This window comes from Meriones unguiculatus, chromosome 18 (assembly GCF_030254825.1).
Source record: "Meriones unguiculatus strain TT.TT164.6M chromosome 18, Bangor_MerUng_6.1, whole genome shotgun sequence".
Lineage (NCBI taxonomy): Eukaryota > Metazoa > Chordata > Mammalia > Rodentia > Muridae > Meriones > Meriones unguiculatus.
The window spans coordinates 11,449,777-11,466,368 of record NC_083365.1 but is presented as its reverse complement, the minus strand read 5'-3'; the positions used below and the strand labels follow the sequence as shown (position 1 = coordinate 11,466,368).

Genomic DNA, 16,592 nt, shown 5'->3' with positions numbered 1-16,592 from the left:
GACCTGAGGTGCCAGAGCAGGTTGATAATTCTTGGGGGCCTCCCCTTCTCTGAGAAGAAGGAGAAAGGGAAATGCAGGGAAGGGAGGCATAAGGGTGGGACTGGGAGGAGAAAAGGAAGGGGCTGGGATCAGGCTGTAAAGAGATTAAATAAATTAATAAATGAAAAAAAAAGTGTAAGTAGACCCATGGCAGATTTCCACTGCATTAGATAGTGCAAACCTCTGACAATTTACCTTTGCTTCTGAAAACATTTGGTAAAAGACTGATAGGGAACTTCATAATGGATGGATCAGAGTTGTAACCCCTGAACTTATGAAAAGAGGTTACAAAGAAATATTGCCTCTCTTAAAGTTTATTTGGTTTCATAGTTAGCACACGAAGCAATGGGTTTCATTATGGCATTTACAAACATATTTTTTGGTTGATCTTCCTCTTCTACTCCTTTCCCCCACAGTCTCCTGCCTGCTCATTCCCTCCACCCGCCAGGGGGTTTTAACTTTCATAGCACATGTATTCTATTGCTCATTCCCACCCCCAGTGTTCTTAATATTTTCCCTTCTTTAAGACCTCTTTTGCCTCTCTTATGGTCGTCTATCTAGTTTCATGACCAATTATAACTCCCGTGTGTACCTGTACATTAAAACCTATGGCATGCACATCATAGAGATTCGTGGTGATTGCTTTCCTGAGTGTAGGTTATTTAATATAGTAATTTCAAAATCCATACATGTTCCTGAAAATTTTATGACTTTGTTTTTCCTTGTGGCTGAATAAGACTCTATTGTGTATACTTAGCTGGCAGGGAGACCCTATGATCATGAAGAAGGTCTTCCCTAGGGAGGCTCATCCATTGCAATCCAGATGTGATGACCCCCATGACTTCCTCAAATGGGAAACTTGAATGCATAATTTGTGGTTGTGGAGAACTGAGTTCTTGCTCTCCCCAGAAAAAAATAAATTAAGAGAAGGTCTATTGTGTATATGTATATTTATTTTTTATAAAACATGTTTTATTTTTATTTTCATTTTTTTTTTGTTCATCTGTTAAGGAACATCTGAGCTGATTCCATCTCTTTTATATTGTGAACAGTACAATAATAAACATGGATATGGTAGTATTTCTGTGTTCGAATATAGAATGTCATTTGGGTAATTCTCTCTCTTTTTTACTTTATAATCCAACTTTTAAACTTTTTTCAGTGACTCATTATTATTCTACTTTCACCAAGGATATAAACATGAAAAAATTTCCCTCTATTTTTCTTTTATTGAAAATAGTTTTTTAACATTTACACTAGTGTCTAGGTTTATATTTGTTCATTTATTCATTTTTAAAATATAACAAAATAAAATATAATATGGTAAAAAAAAAACCCTATCACATGGAAGTTGGACAAAACAAATCAGCAGAAGGAAAAGAGCCCAAGAGAAAGCACAGGAATCAAAGACCTGCTCATTTGCACCCTCAGGAACCCCATTAAAACCACGAAACTGGAAGACAAGGACCTGGTGTTCACCTTTGTAGGTCCTACGCATGCTGCTCAGTCTCTGTGAGTTCATATGAGTTTGATCATGATGATATAGAGGGTCTTGTTTTCCTGGTGTCCATCCCCTCTGGCTCTTACTTTCTTTTCACCTCCTGTTCTAAAGGTTTTCTGAACTCAGGATTTGATGGAGACAACCCATTTAGGGTTGAAGGTTCTAAGGTCTCTCCTAATTTGCATAACATCTGGCTTGTGGGTCTCTACGTTCCCATTTGCTGTAGGAGCATCCTTCTCTGATGATAGTTGAACAAGACACTGATCTATGAGTGTAGCTGAATATCATTAAGAGTCTGGTAAAATTCTGCACTAAAACCATCTCCCGTGGTCTTTTTTTTGCGGGGGGGGGGGGGGCGGTTGGGAGACTTTTAGTGACTACTTCTATTTCACTAGGAGTTACAGGTCTGTTTAAATTGCTTATCCGCTCTTGATTTAACTTTGGTAAGTGGTATACATCGAGAAAATTATCCATTTCTTTTAGAGTTTCCAATTTTGTGAGGTACACATTTTGAAGTGTGTTCTTATGATTCTCTGGATTTCCTCAGTGTCTGTGATTATGTCCCCTTTTCATTTCTTCAAATTTCCTTTAATTTGGATATTCTTTCTCCACCTTTCAATTAATTTGGATAAGAGTTTGTCAATCTTATTGATTTTCTCAAAGAACCAACTCTTCTTTGTTTTTTTTGTTGTTGTTTTGAGACAGGATTTCTCTGTGTAGCCCTAGATGTCCTGGAACTCTCTCTATAGACCAGGTTGCCCTTGAATTCATGGAGATCCATCTGCCTCTGCCTCCCGAGTACTGGGATTAAAGTCATGTACTTCCACCTCCCGGCTCCTACTTTTTTAAAAACTGTATTTATTGATTCTTTGTATTGTTCTTTCTTTCTATTTAATTGATTTCAGTCCTGAGTTGATTATTTCTTGCCATCTACCCCTTTGGGTGTGAACTCTTCTTTGTGCTCTAGAGCTTTCAGGTGTGTATTAAGTTGCTAATATGTTCATTTTTTTAAATGTAGGCACTTAGTGTGCTATGAACCTATCTCTTAGAATGGCATGAATTGTGTCTCAGATGTTTGGGTATACTGAGTATTCATTTTCATTCAATTCTATAAAGTCTTTGATTTCTTTCTTAATTTATGTGTTTCCCATTTTTCATTCAGTAGCGAGTTGTTCAGTTCCCATGAGTTTGTAAGATTTCTGTGGTTGATACCACGGTTTCTGGACAGGACGCAGGTGTTATTTCTATTTTCTAATATTTGTTGAGACTTGTTTTATATTGAGTATGTGGTCAGTTTTAGAGAAGGTTCCATGAGGTGAAGAGAAGAATGTGTATTGTTTTATGTTTGGGTGAAACGTTCTGTAAATACCCATCAGGCTCATTTGTTTTGTAACTTGTTAGCTCCTGCATTTCTCTGTTTAGTTGTTGTCTGGATGAGCTGTCTATTGGCCAGAGAAGTGTTGAAGCCTCTCACTCTCAGTGTGTGGGTGAGTTTCAACACATGATTTAAGCCACAGTAGTGTGTCTTTCACAAACTTCAGTGCCCTTGTATTTGGGGAATAGATGTTAAGAATTGAAATGTCCTCTCGATGGGTTTCCCCTAGCTCTTCTGATTAGTTTTATTTTGAAGCCTATTTTGTCAGAAATTAAAATGGCTACACTAGCTTCTTAGGTCCATTTCCTTGGAATATCTTTTTCTAACCCTTTGCCCTGAGATGATATCTTTCCTTGATGTTAAAGTGTCTTTCTTGGGAACAGCAGAAGGATGGATCCTGTTTTCATACCAATTCCATTAGTCTGTGTCTTTTTCTTGGGGAATTGATTATCAATGACAGTGATTGTTGGTTCCTGTTCTGTTGTTGTTATTGGTGGTGGTGGTAGTGGTGTGTGTGTGTTTTCCTTCTTTTTACTTTACTGGTCCGAGATTATTTATTCCCTGTGCTTTCTTGTATGTAGTTAACCTTTTTAAGTTGGAGTTTTCTTTCTAGCACCTTCTGTAGTACAGGATTTATAGATAGATATTGTTTAAATTTTACTTTATCATGGAAAATCTTATTTTCTCCATATATGATGATTGAAAGTTTTGCTGGGTATAGTAGTCTGGGCTGGCAACTGTGGTCTCTTAGAGTCTCCATTATATCTGTCTTTCTGGCTTTTAGAGTCTCCATTGAGAAGTCAGGTGTAGTTCTAATAAATCTGCCTTTATATGTTACTTGGTTTGTTTTTTTTTGTTTTGTTTTTCCTTGCAGCTTTTAATATTCCTTTGTTCTATAAGTTTAGTATTTTAATTATTATTATAAGGGGACTTTCTTTTCTGGTATAGTCTATTTGGTGCTCTGTTTTTCTTTTCCCTTGATAGGCATCTCCATCTTCAGGTTAAGGTGATTCTCCTATGATTTTGTTGAAAATATTTTCTGTGCCTATGTGCTTTATTCCTATTTATTCTTTCCTTTATTCCTATTATTCTTATATTTGGCCTTTTCATAATGTCTCAGATTTCCTGGATATTTTGTGTCTGATGTTTTGTAGATTAACCATTTAAAAAAAAAAAAAAACAAAGCTTCTATTGTGTCTTCAATGCCTGAGATTCTCTATGTCTGTTGAATTTGTTGGTGAAGCTTGCCTCTAGGGTTCCTGTTTGCGTTCCTAAATTTTTCTTTTTCTTTTCTTTTCTTTTTTTTTTTTTCCTTTTTTGAGATAGGGTTTCTATATGTAGCCCTGCCTGTCCTGGAACTTGCTCTGAGACCAGGATGGCATGCAACTCACAGAAATTCTCCTGTCTCCACCTCCCAAGTGCTGGGACTAAAGGTGTATGCCACCGCCACCTGGCTCCTAAACTTTTCATTTTCAGATTTCCCTCAGTTTCTTATTGATCCTACTTATTCATTTCCTCTTTAAGGACCTCTATCATATTCCTATTAAGGCTGCCTTAAAGTCTTTCATTTGTGTTTCAAATATGTTGGAATATTCAGAGCCTGATGTTATAGGTTACTGGGCTCAGACATATTCCAGACATACTGTCCTGGATGTTATTTATTCTGTTTTTGCACTGGCTTCAAGGGACCTGGGATTGGACAGACAGTAAATCTAGGTTCTGATATCTGGGCTTATCTTTGTTAGGTGGGTACTTTGTCTCTTGGTTTCCTCTGTAGTTCTTTGGAAAGTGTGGTGGCTGTGTGTTGCTTGTAGGAAAACCTTCTGGGGTCTTGATGGGGGTAGCCACAGTGGGTTCCAGGTAAAATGTATTCCTGGATATTGAGACCTAAAACTTAGAAATGGGGATGGGCTGGGGGCAGTGAAAGGGCTTTGTGAGAGGGAGGACAGCAGGATGTTCCACTAGGATCTGCTTAGCCAGTCCCCCGAGAAAGAGGGCAGAGGTGAGGAGAAGGTACAGTAGAAGGTCTGGTAGAGACCTGGAGATTGGACTTGGAAGAACAGAGAGAGAAGTGAGGACCTCTATTTAGTACCTTCTTCCTTGGCAGGAATGGCCCATGGGTTCCTAGGGAGTGTCTGCTACTTCCCTGTCCAGAGTGATCTGGGTATATTCTCACGAGTAGTGGGACCTATGATAGTTCTAGTCTCAGGTTTTTGAGAGATTTCCATAATGATTTCCACACTGGCTGTACCAATTTACACTCTCACTAGCAGTGTATAAGTGCACTTACCCTTCATCCTCAGCAGCATTTGCTATTGTTGGTTTTCTTTCTCTTTAAAAAAAATATTTATGTACAAAAAAATGAGAAACTGAGTTCTGATTTCAAGAAAAATCCCAAGGATCTGTCAAACCCTGTGACCCAAGTACCTGGCATACACTGGGCATTAGAGTTATAAACCTAGCTGCTGGGAATTCTGACACACCCTGTTGAGAGATGCAGTAGGTGCCACTGTAGGGCTCAGGGCATTCTTGGCCAATGTGTGTAGATGAGTTGTAAGAGCAGAAGGAAGCACCTGCTACTCCTGGATGCTGTCTGCTGCTACCACTCCCTCCTGCTGAAGATAGGGATCATAAAAGCTGCAAGTGCTGGGACCACCACGGCCTCAAATCCCAGGATAATCAGCCTCCTACCCAACTGCCTCCAGCTGCAAGTGTCTGGCTTCAAAAGCATGGAGAAATGGGCGTCTGGCTCTCACAACTTGTGACTGTTAAGCTTTGGGTCTGACTATATATCTCCTTGGATATGACACTCAAGGGACTGTGGGTGACAGCACTGGACGAGCTTCTCTTTACCTACCCACAGTTTTTATTTGGTTAGAGCAAAATCGTTCAAACTAGTCTGGAGATTCTTAAAAACTACCCAATGTGTAAATAAGAACAGATCGAAGTGAACTTGAAAGGGGCCATGTCCACTAGTTGTGAATGTCCACTAACTTCTTTCATTTTTAAATTCTTATCATTTATTTGTTTGTTTGTTTGTTTACTTTTGAGGCAGGATCTCTCTAGTATGTAGCTCTGGTTGTCCTGGAACTTGCTATGTGGACCAGGATGACCTTGACTTTATAGAAATCCACCTGCCTCTGTCTCCTCAAGTGCTGTTAACATTTAAAAATGTTTTTGTATGGATGGATGTTTTGCTTCCGTGTATGTCTGGATGTCTTGAACTTGCTTGGTGCAGGTAGAGGCCGGAAGAGGACACCCGATTCCCTGGAACTAGAATTACAGATGGTTATGAAAAACCATGTGGGTGCTGGGACTCAAAGCCAGGTCTTCTACAAGACCAGCCAATGCTCTTAACTGCTGCACCATCTCTATAGCTCCATTACCTTCTTCAATCATCCCTCTTTTTAAAAGGTGGCACTGAATGACTCCTTTCCAGTGTGTGTGTGTGTGTGTGTGTGTGTGTGTGTGTGTGTGTGTGTATGTTTGACTCATTTTTACTGAATACTATGATGGTTAATCTTCATTGTCAGCTGGCTGGACTTGGAATCCTTTGGGGTGTGCCTGTGAGAGCATATCGGGAGAGATTTAATTGAAGAGGGAAGACCTACCCTGATGGTAGATAACAGCATCTCCTGGGCTGGAGTTCAGATCGAATATGAGGTTAGAAAGGAGAAAGTGAGTTGAGCGCTGTGTTCACCTCTCTGCTTCCTAGCCATGGGTGGGATGTGGCCAGCGTCCTCACACTCTTATTCATACCAAACTGTGAGCCACAAGAATCCCTTTCTTCATCCAGTTGCTTTTGTCACAATGAAAAGCAACCACTATAAATATTATGCATTAAAGGTGGCCTCCATCACCAAAGCGGACTAGAGCATAAAGAACTTTTACAGTTTTTGTCTGCTCCCTCCTGCTGGATTTACTCTAGGAGAAGGATACACCAGCAACTCTAAAGAGAATTCCACGTGGTGACTGACTGATGTCACATGTCCACAGCTTGTCAGTGACACGTGTGGGGAAATCGGGGCTTCAGAGGGCTGTAGTTCAGACTGACATCTTGACTTCAGCACTGACACACCAGGACCAAACTGCTTAGCTGAACCACCCTGGGAAAGTTTGACCCATAGAAACGGTCAGATGATAAATGCTGTTACCATTTTAATTAGCTAAAATAAGCTCATTTGTCAAAAGAGCCAAATAAATTAATTAATTAAATAAGCTCACTTCATAAGCAGGGTATGACTTTATTCTTTCTTTCATTCTTCTTTTTCTTTTTCTTCTTCTTCTTCTTCTTCTTCTTCTTCTTCTTCTTCTTCTTCTTCTTCTTCTTCTTCTTCTTTTCGGAGCAATGGCGGACCATGAGGCCTCATGTAAGAAATTCTCATTCTGGGACTTTCTGTTTTTGCAGTGCTAGGGGGATTGCATTCAGGGCCTGGCATGTGCTACCACAGAACTACACCCGGCTTCATTAAAAAAAAAAGACATTTTTGATTTTTTAAAGTTGTGTGTTTATGTGTATGTCTGTGTGTATGTGAATGTGTGCACATAAAGGGAAAATGTCTGTGAAGTCCTGACGAGGGCATCAGATCCTTTGGAGCTGGAGTTATAGGCTGGTGTGAGCTGCTGGGCACGGAATCAGGGAGCCGAACTTGGGTCCTCTGCAAGGCAGGACATTCTTTAAGCCTCTAAGTCACCTCTCCAGCCCCTCCCCCTCTCCTCTCTTGAGACAGGATCTTACTACTGAATCTAGGCTGGTCTTGAAATTGCAATCGGTCCTCTTATATAGTTTCTGAGGATCTGAGATTATCTGGCAAATTGTACCGTCTCTTTTTCCTTTCCCTTGGACTATGCTCACACTTGGCAGGTCTGGCTGAAGCTTGCTATGTCGAGAGGGGGCCTCTAGACCCTCTTTCCTCCAGAGAGCTGGGACTAAAGGCACGTGCCACTCCACCCACCAAGAGAGGAATTCTTAAGGAATAAAAAACAGAAATCGTAAACAAAAGACAAATTTACCTTCATTTTTAAAACGGTTACTTACACTCCCTCTTTCCTCTCTGCCACCACCGTGCCATCCAGACTGACAAGGAAACTCCAGAGTGGTGCAAGCCAAGTGAGCCACGGTCACAGCTGCATCAGTAAGCACCCAGGAGGACATGGGAATGGAGGCATGCATCACCACAGGACCAGCCTCGACAAATACCCTGGTTACCCTGGGAAAGTTGGTGTGAGGCATTGCCACTTGAAGAGCAACCGGAGCTTTGCCGAACTGTCAACCTGGTAGACACTGGTCAGTGAGCAGACATGGGTCAATGCTGCAAAAGATAATACTGGGGCTGCTCCCACCGTTGATGTGCGACCAAGCTACTACAAAGCCCTGGGGAAGGGCAAGCTCCCTAAGCAAATTGTCTTCATGAAGGCCAAATTCTTCAACAGAAGAGCTGAAGGGAAGATCAAGGGTGTTGGAGGTCCCTGTGTCCTGCTGGCTTGAACCCACCCAGGGAGGTTAATTAAATGCTAACATTGTCCCCCCAAAATGGCTATTTATTATATGATGGATCTCAATTTGAGAAACTATATTGTCCCCACATATAATGAAGAAAAACAGTATCTGAATGTGTAAGTAGCTGCTACAAATCAACAAGAAAACAATAACCAATAGAAGATGAGTCAGTGGTACCAATGTACAATACACAGAAGAGAGAGAGAGAGAGAGAGCTGAACAGCCAGTAAGCCAATAAAAGGTTGATTAACCCAACACAGGGCACAATGCCACATTCCTGTAGTTCCAGCTGATGGGGTATCTGAGTCAGGAAGGACAACTGAGTCTACGGCTTCAGGGCCAGACTGGACAACATTACATGAGTCAATTTATTTGTTTATGGTGTATGGGTGTTTGACCTACATGTATGTCTATGTATCATTTGTGTGACTTGTGCCCACTGTGGCCAGAAAAGGGCATTAAGTCCCCTGTAACTCTAGTTACAGATGGTTGTGAGCCCCATCTGGGTGCTGAGAACCAAATCTGGGTCCTCTGCAAGAGCAGCTAGTGCTCCTAACCACTGAGTCAGTACTCTAGCCTTATTATTACTATTATTATTTTTATTACTATGGTTATTATTATTATTATTATTATTATTATTATTATTTTTGGACAGGGTCTTATGTAGCTCAGGCTAGCTTCCAACCTAAGATGTTGGGGAAGATTACCTTGCACTTCTGCTCCTCCTGTGTCTACCTCTGGAAGAGGCATTCACCATGCTGTTAAATTCCTCCCAGGGGGGAAATGTACTCAACATCTACCCCTTCTCCCAAGGCCCAACAACAAGTCTTATGGACCTAAATGGAGGCATGAACTCACCAGAATTCACTCTGTGGAAACAATAAATTTGTTGGGTTTCCTTACAGAGTATATGTAGGGGCGTGTGTGTTCCTCCCTCAGTAGGACGAACCTGAAAAGCCTTTACCTACAACAGCTGAGGGCTTCCCTGGAGTCACACAGAGCTTCCTCTCTGAGTCTTCCCAGGCCTATCTACTCTTGTCCCTCCCAGAGGCTACCTGCAATCAGGGCATTGTTGCAGACAGCAGGTGGTAGGAAGCGGCTGGATACTGAAGTAACCTTACCCACCTCTCCATGAGGAGTGTAAGCAGTTAACAAGCACAGCTGAGGTCATTATTTTCCAAGGAGATACAGCTGAACTCCTCAAGATGGTGGCTTCTTGGCCTAGAGGACAGTCACTCAGGACGCAGAATCACACCCAGCTTATGTAGTACCAGACACTGGTCTTTAGTTTTGTGTATGTTAGCCAAACCTCATGCCAACTGAGCTGTATCTGCAACCCCTAAGACCCAATATTTAAAAAAAAAAAAAAATTAAAAGTAAAAACTCATCGTGTAGAATCTGAATCTCTCTGTTAGGCTCCACAGGGATCAATAGCTCTTTGTGGCTTCAACAATGGCTAACTGGAGTTGACATGTAAATATAGCCCACTGTTTGCAGATTTGACCTGAATCAGAATAATTCAGAACAAAAATGGCATGTGTCTTGAGCTTATGCAGATTTTAGATCATTATCATTCTTTGGCAGCCAGTTGTCTTTATATGCTTTTGAATTAGGCTCTTGCTTGGTTGTTCAGGCTGGCCTTGAACTCCTGAGCTTAGGTGACCATCCTGGTTCAACCTTCTGAGTGCTGGTATTACAGGCGTGTGCTATCACATAATTTTATATGAGAGATTTGTGCATTCCAAAGATTTTGATGTCTCAGGGAGCATCCTTGAACTAATTAATCACCCATGTGCCCCATCCCCAAACTCCTGTTCCCTCTCCTTTCTGAGTCCCACACTATTTATCAGAGTTTCTCTCCTGAAATTAAGCTCTAATTGTTTACAAGAGTAACTGGTTTGATATTGTACCTTGTAGTAATTGCCTTCCCCTCCCATCTCATTTTCTCATTGCACTAACTGCTCCCTGGAATCACATACACATCGCAATGCTATACTTGAACCTTGCCTCAAGATCCCTTTCTGGGAGGACCTATACCAGTATCAAAACTATCTAGCTTCTATGCCAGCATGGATGAAACCTGAACCATGATGAGTGTGGGAACTTTCCAGAAGAGAAGAAAAGTGCATACAAAGACAGACCAGACTAGAGGCACATACTTTAAAGCTGCCCAAGCCATAGATCCTGCTCATAGATCTTCCAGATGGCTGCTTTCTTTCAGTCTTCATTGAACCTTGTCTACAACTGGCACCATCAGCCTTTTAACTTTATTTTTGAGATTATAATGTAATTACATCACTTCCCTCTTCCCTTTCCTCCCTCCAAACACCTTCAGCCTTGACTTTTAATTTTAATTTCTGAGATTATAATGTAATTACATAATTTCCCCTTTCCCTTTCCTCCCTCCAAATTCTTTACGCCTTGACTTGCCTGGGTTCATAGCTAAACTCTACCAGATCCCTAACCTTCTCCTCCCTTCTCTACCTTTCAGGTCTCATTGTATAACCCTGGCTGACCCAGAACTTTCTTTGCAGGCTGGGCTGGCCTGGAACTCAGAGATCAGCATTCCTCCACCGCCTGAGTGGTGGAATTAAAGATCCTACATGCGTGGCATATGGCACTGTAGTAAGAGTCAGGCTGAGAAAGACGATGGTGTGGCCCCCTGGTGGGGAAATGTGTCAAGTGTGTAGCCTGTCTGGAAAGTAGGATTCAGAAATCAGAAACAGAAGAGGCAGGAGTTTCGGAGTAGACCGCAGGGAAACCTGCTGGATAACAACAGCGTTTGCATAGGGAACCCCACGAGACCCAGGCTATAAGCAAGACTTATGATTTCAGGAGCATGGTCTGCGAGGTGGGAAGGGCTTGTGGACATGCAAGGCCTGGAGACCACTGCTAATGGCCTTCCCAACCACCATGCTCCCACCCCCTGCTGCCGCCTGATGTGCAAAGCATAAAAAAATCAAGCAAGTTGGTCAGAAATAGAAGCTGGAATCACTTCTCGCCTTTTCGTTAAGATCAACTATCGAAATAGAAGCTTGAAAGATCACATAATCCAAGTTATAGCTATCAAACTAAATATTGTGCTGCTTTTTCAAAAATAGTCCTTTTTATGTTCACTTTCTTTAAAAATTAAAGAGCTTTGCACATCAGTCATTAGTTGGGGCTATATAGTCACACACTACATTAAATACGCATTTATCATATACCACAGTTAAGTGATGGTATAGCCATTTTCATTGGTTAAGGATTGTCTACGATGTTTGCACAGCAATGAAACTCCCTTCGTAGACTGGGCTGGCCTCAAACTCACAGAGATCTGCCTGCTTCTGCCTCCCCGACTGCTCAGATTGCAGGCCGAGAAGGCTCCTCTCAACCAGTCTTCTCTTCTCCCTTCACAACCATGAGGGCTTTCTTCCATTCTGATCCATCTCCTGGCCTTTTCTGGCTTGCTTCCCCTTTATCATTTGCAGACTCTTGCCTGTCTGATCTTGTTTTGACAACTGTTTCTGAATTTATGTCCAGTGCTGGAACTTCAGGCTGCAGAGAACAGAGTCTATGCCTTCATTCTCAATTCTGTATTTAGTGACATGTTGGTAGGTCCTGGTAGGAATATTGCACAATAGAAATCAACTAATACTTTCTCCCCCAAGTGAGCTGCTGGTTAGGCATTTATCAGCATACCTCTCATATAGACTCAATAGAAATGTGTCTCTGCTGGGCATGATGGGACATGCTTTTAATTCCACCACTCAGGAGGCAGAGGTAGGCAGATTTCTGTGAGTGAGTTCAAGGCCAGCCTGGTATAAAAAGTGAATTCCAGGACAATCAGGGCCACATAAAAGCACTATCTCAAACAAACAAAAGGAATAAAAATAAATAAAAATAAAAAGTGTATGTATGCCACCAAGAGACCTGGTGTGGTGGCTTGAATAAGATTGGCCCCTACAGGCTCATATATTTGCATGCTTTGTTGTCCCTGGGGCTGATGAGCTGTCTGGGAAGGATTAGGAGGTGTGGCCTTGTTGAAGTTGGTGTGGCTTTATTGGAAGGAGGTGTGCCACTAAGGGTAGGCTTTCAAGTTCAACTGCCCACACCAGACCCAAGATGTTTGTCTGTCTCTGTTTCTCTGTAAGAGTTACCGTGGTGTCTCTTCATAGCAATAGAACACTGACTGAGACACCTGGGTTAAATCCCTAGGCTGAGAGAGGGCTGGGGATGGGACTCAGTGGAGCACTTGGTGCTCACTCACTAGGTACAGAGTATTGTGTTCACTGAGAAGAAGGAGGAGGAGGAGGAGGAGGAGGAGGAGGAGGAGGAGGAGGAGGAGGGGGGGGGGACTGAGTTTTTTAAAAGCTGGCTACAGGGGCTCACATCTCTAATCCAGAAACCAGGAGGCCAAGGGGAGGAATCACCTCAGATTTGAGGCCAGCCTGGGTCACAGAGCAAGACCTTGTTTTGAAAAAGCAAAAACCAAACACACAGATTCCTAGACTCCAACTTCCCAAATGTCTACCAGCATCAGAATAAATTAACAATTCATTATAAAAGTTGTATATATCCTCATACAGAAGACCATGACAAGGAAAATAGTTGACCTACTTCTTAAAATAATATGGCTGAATACCACAACTATAATGCTGAGTGAACGAAGAACTCATTCTGTAGAATTCTGTTCATACAAAGTAAAAAACAAGAACATAGGAAAGTGAATTTATACTGTAGGAAGTCTGAGGAGTCGTTCCCTTGTGGGGTGGTCCCAGGAGCAGGCTGCATGGGTCCTGACACTGTTCTGAGTCCTTATCTGAGTTATTTGGGTATGTTTACTCTGGGGATTATCGTGCTTGAATGTGTATGTTTTACTTTTCTGTATTTATGCTATACTTTAGCACAGAGTTTTAAAAGGTGTACTGTATAGGCTGTTTGTAACCGGGAGACATTCTAGTGGGCTCTTCTCTTCTTTCTTATTTTACAAATTCACTTTATAAAAACTTTTTCACTAGTTTAAATCCCTGAGCAGTGTAGGATCGCACGGATTCTGTGTCTAGTAGCCTCTGCAGGCAAGTGGCTTTGGACTTTAGCGCTGATTCCATGGGCCTTGTCTCAGTTACTGTTCTATTGCTGTGAAGGGACGCCAATGGCTGAGGCAGATTTTCAAAAAAAGCATTTAACCCGGGGGGGGGGGCTTGCTTACAGCTTCACAGAGTTAGTCCTTGAACATCATGGCAGAGGGTGTGGCAGAAAGCACGGCACTGGAGTGATTCCTAAGAGCTTACTTCTGATCAGAAGATTGCAGGCAGAGACAGAGACTGCGCCTGGTGTGGGCTTTTGAAACCTCAAAGCTCCCCTTCCCCATGACTGTCTCCTTCCACGGGGCTACACCTCCTAATCCTCCCTAAATAGCTTACCAGCTGGGAACCAAACATTCAAATGTATGAGCCTATGGGGGCCATTCTCATTCAAATCACCACAGGCTTGAATTTCCTTTCCCAGGTAACTGATTTTGTTTGGTTTCCCTCCAGGAGTCACTGAGTTCTTTTTTCACTTTATACACATGTATATCTCACCTAAGTAGTTGTGCATAAACTCCTTCATTTTAAGAAGAGCCATGTTCTCCCTTTGGTTCTGAAGTCCTCTCTTATACCCAGGAGGGCCTCCACATGTGTTGGGAGCACAGTACCAGGGTCCTTGTGCCACAGATCCCCAGAGAAATCAGAAATGAAAAGATGCAAAAAACCTGTTTTTCCATTCAGAGAGCTGGGAATTGGAAATGACTAATAGCCTAGTGATTTGTGTTACCTGTTGGACCAGGCCACATGAAGCTCCCACAGCCAGGACCAGAGATGGTGATAGCCCAAATGACCTCTATGCTATCTGTATGACCGAGACCAGGCCAGAGCCTTCCCTTAAGCTAGTACAGGCAGCCTATCTCTAGAATTCATCTTCTTGGAAAAAAAATGACGTACTCTGAGTTGAGTTTCGGTGTAGTCACACTTCCTATGCACAGGTATTGTATCATTCCAGGGGACTTTTTCCAAATTATACCGGGAATAAACCATTTGCCATCAAACTCCCTGAAGCCTTCTTGATCCAGGTTGACAAAGTCAATCTGAAATGAGTTCTCATTCTCATCTCTCACGGCCCCTGCCTGGACACACGCAGGGTCCCCCTCACACAGACCTGAAGATGGTGGAAAGCTGGGGAATTCTAATACTAAGTCTACTTCACTACGGACATACTTAGTAAAACTACTTTTTTTTTTTTTTTAAACAATATTGCTGTTTTTGTGATGTCTCTTCTACATGCAGAAGAAACCTCTTGTTCTGTAGTGTAGAAATTCGAAGGAGGGGCATCAGTCCAGCTCATCTAATAGAAATTTCAGTTCTCAGCTAGGGCTCATGCTCACAATGGCAGGGTGCTTGTGCAGCATACTCAAAGTCCTGGGATAGTCCCAAACACCACAAAACAAACGGATACAGAAAGAAGGGAATTTCAAGTCCTCTGACTTTTAATTAATGAGCTTAAAACCAAGTGAGCCCCTGGAGTAGATCTAAAGGCCATTTCCTGTACTTGTGGAGTCCACTGAGAGCTGTGTTAACAGCTCAGAGGCTGACCCCTTTACAGACTAAGGTCTTCCGAGACCTAGTCTGCTAAGGACTAGCTGGAACCTTGCGTTTATAAAAGGACTAATTTCTCATACAGTATACCCAATGGAGTCTCCAACAGAGCCTTGTTTCTATCTAGAACCCTCCCACTGTGCTTTTTTTATTTTTTATTTATTTTTGTTTTTTCAAGACAGGGTTTTTCTATGTAATCTTGGCTGGCCTGTACTCAATTTATAGACCAGGCTGGCCTTGAACTCATAGAGATCTGCCTTGAACTCATAGAGATCTCTAGAGTGCTTTTCTTTTTACATTTTTTTAAATAAGCTTGTAGGATTAGCCTCTTTCACAGGGCACATAACACCTGGTTATGTGTTAGCAGTTGGGCAAAATTATGAATTTATAGAGGGAATCAGCTAGTCCCACATAAACTAAAATATAAGGAGATGTTTGGAAAACTAATTTGTACTAGTGTTTTAATTTATGACTAAAGAGATCTGGTGAAGCTGGGGAAAGCGGATTGCCAGTCACGCGGCAATGAGACCACAATTAAGTCTTGCTTCACAGTAGGTGTTGATGTACACAGCCATATCATTAGCATTCCTACCAAAATTTCATAACTGGGCCTTTCTTCTTGCTAGTGTGCCTGCCTAATGAGATAGGGGCGAGCTGTCCCTCCATTACTTCAGTAGATTTAACTCTGGTGCAATTCACACTCCAAGGTTCTCCATGGGGCCAAGCCGAAGCTCATCTCCAATAAGAGCATCACCTTGTTCAGCTCCTTTTCCTGATTTTTTTTCTTCACTGTGTTTCTTATGATAACATTCTCCTAATAAACCATTTCTAGCCAGGCGAAGTTGTGCATGCCTTTAATCCCAGCAGAGGCAGGTGGATCTCTGGAGTTTAAGGCCAATCTGGTCTACAAAGCAAGTCCAGGACAGCCAAGGCTACACAGAAGAATCCTGTCTTAAAACAAACAAACAAACAAACAAACCCACAAACAAACAAAAAACCAACCCCTCCCCCCCAAATCCCCAGGCAACAAATAAACAAACAAGCCCATTTCTTGTTTGAAAAAACCATTTCTTCAGATGAAGCCTCAGGCTCCAGTTTTGGAGAAATTGTCTCAGTCCATTTTCTGTTGCTATTCATAGAATATCTGAAATTGAAAAATTATAAGGCAAAAGGTTGCTTTTGGCATCTGGGGATGCCCAAGACTATGGGGTACAGAGAAACCTGTGGTGTTTGCCCCCACAGTGGAAACAAGCGGACGAGTAAGTATATGCAGAGAGAGACAAGAGAAACCCAAGGGAAGCTGAACTCACTGTAGAGCAACTTGCTCTCCTGGAAACTAACCTGGTGTCAGGAGAGCAAGAAGCCCGGTGGCAGAGGCAGTAATTAACCCATCAGTGTAAGCACTGCTCATAGGTCATGTGGTGGTTTGAATGGGAATGGCCCTATCTTAGCTATTGTTCTACTGCTGTGAAGAAACATCATGACCAAGGCAACTTACAGAAGAATGCATTTAATCTGGGGTTTCATGACAGCTTCAGAGGGTAGTACAGTATCATCATGGCA

The 16,592-nt window shown here is 42.1% G+C and overlaps 1 non-coding gene and 2 pseudogenes across 1 annotated transcript; 2 read left to right on the top strand and 1 right to left on the bottom strand.

Moving 5' to 3' along the window:
* LOC110558611 (large ribosomal subunit protein eL43-like) overlaps positions 1-16,592 on the bottom strand; it is a 50,992-nt pseudogene that overhangs the window by 29,351 nt on the left and 5,049 nt on the right.
* Positions 789-946, top strand: LOC132649146 (U1 spliceosomal RNA). The gene has a single exon (XR_009587574.1). It is a non-coding gene; the product is annotated as a U1 spliceosomal RNA (small nuclear RNA).
* LOC110558612 (large ribosomal subunit protein uL15-like) lies at positions 7,264-8,403 on the top strand (annotated as a pseudogene).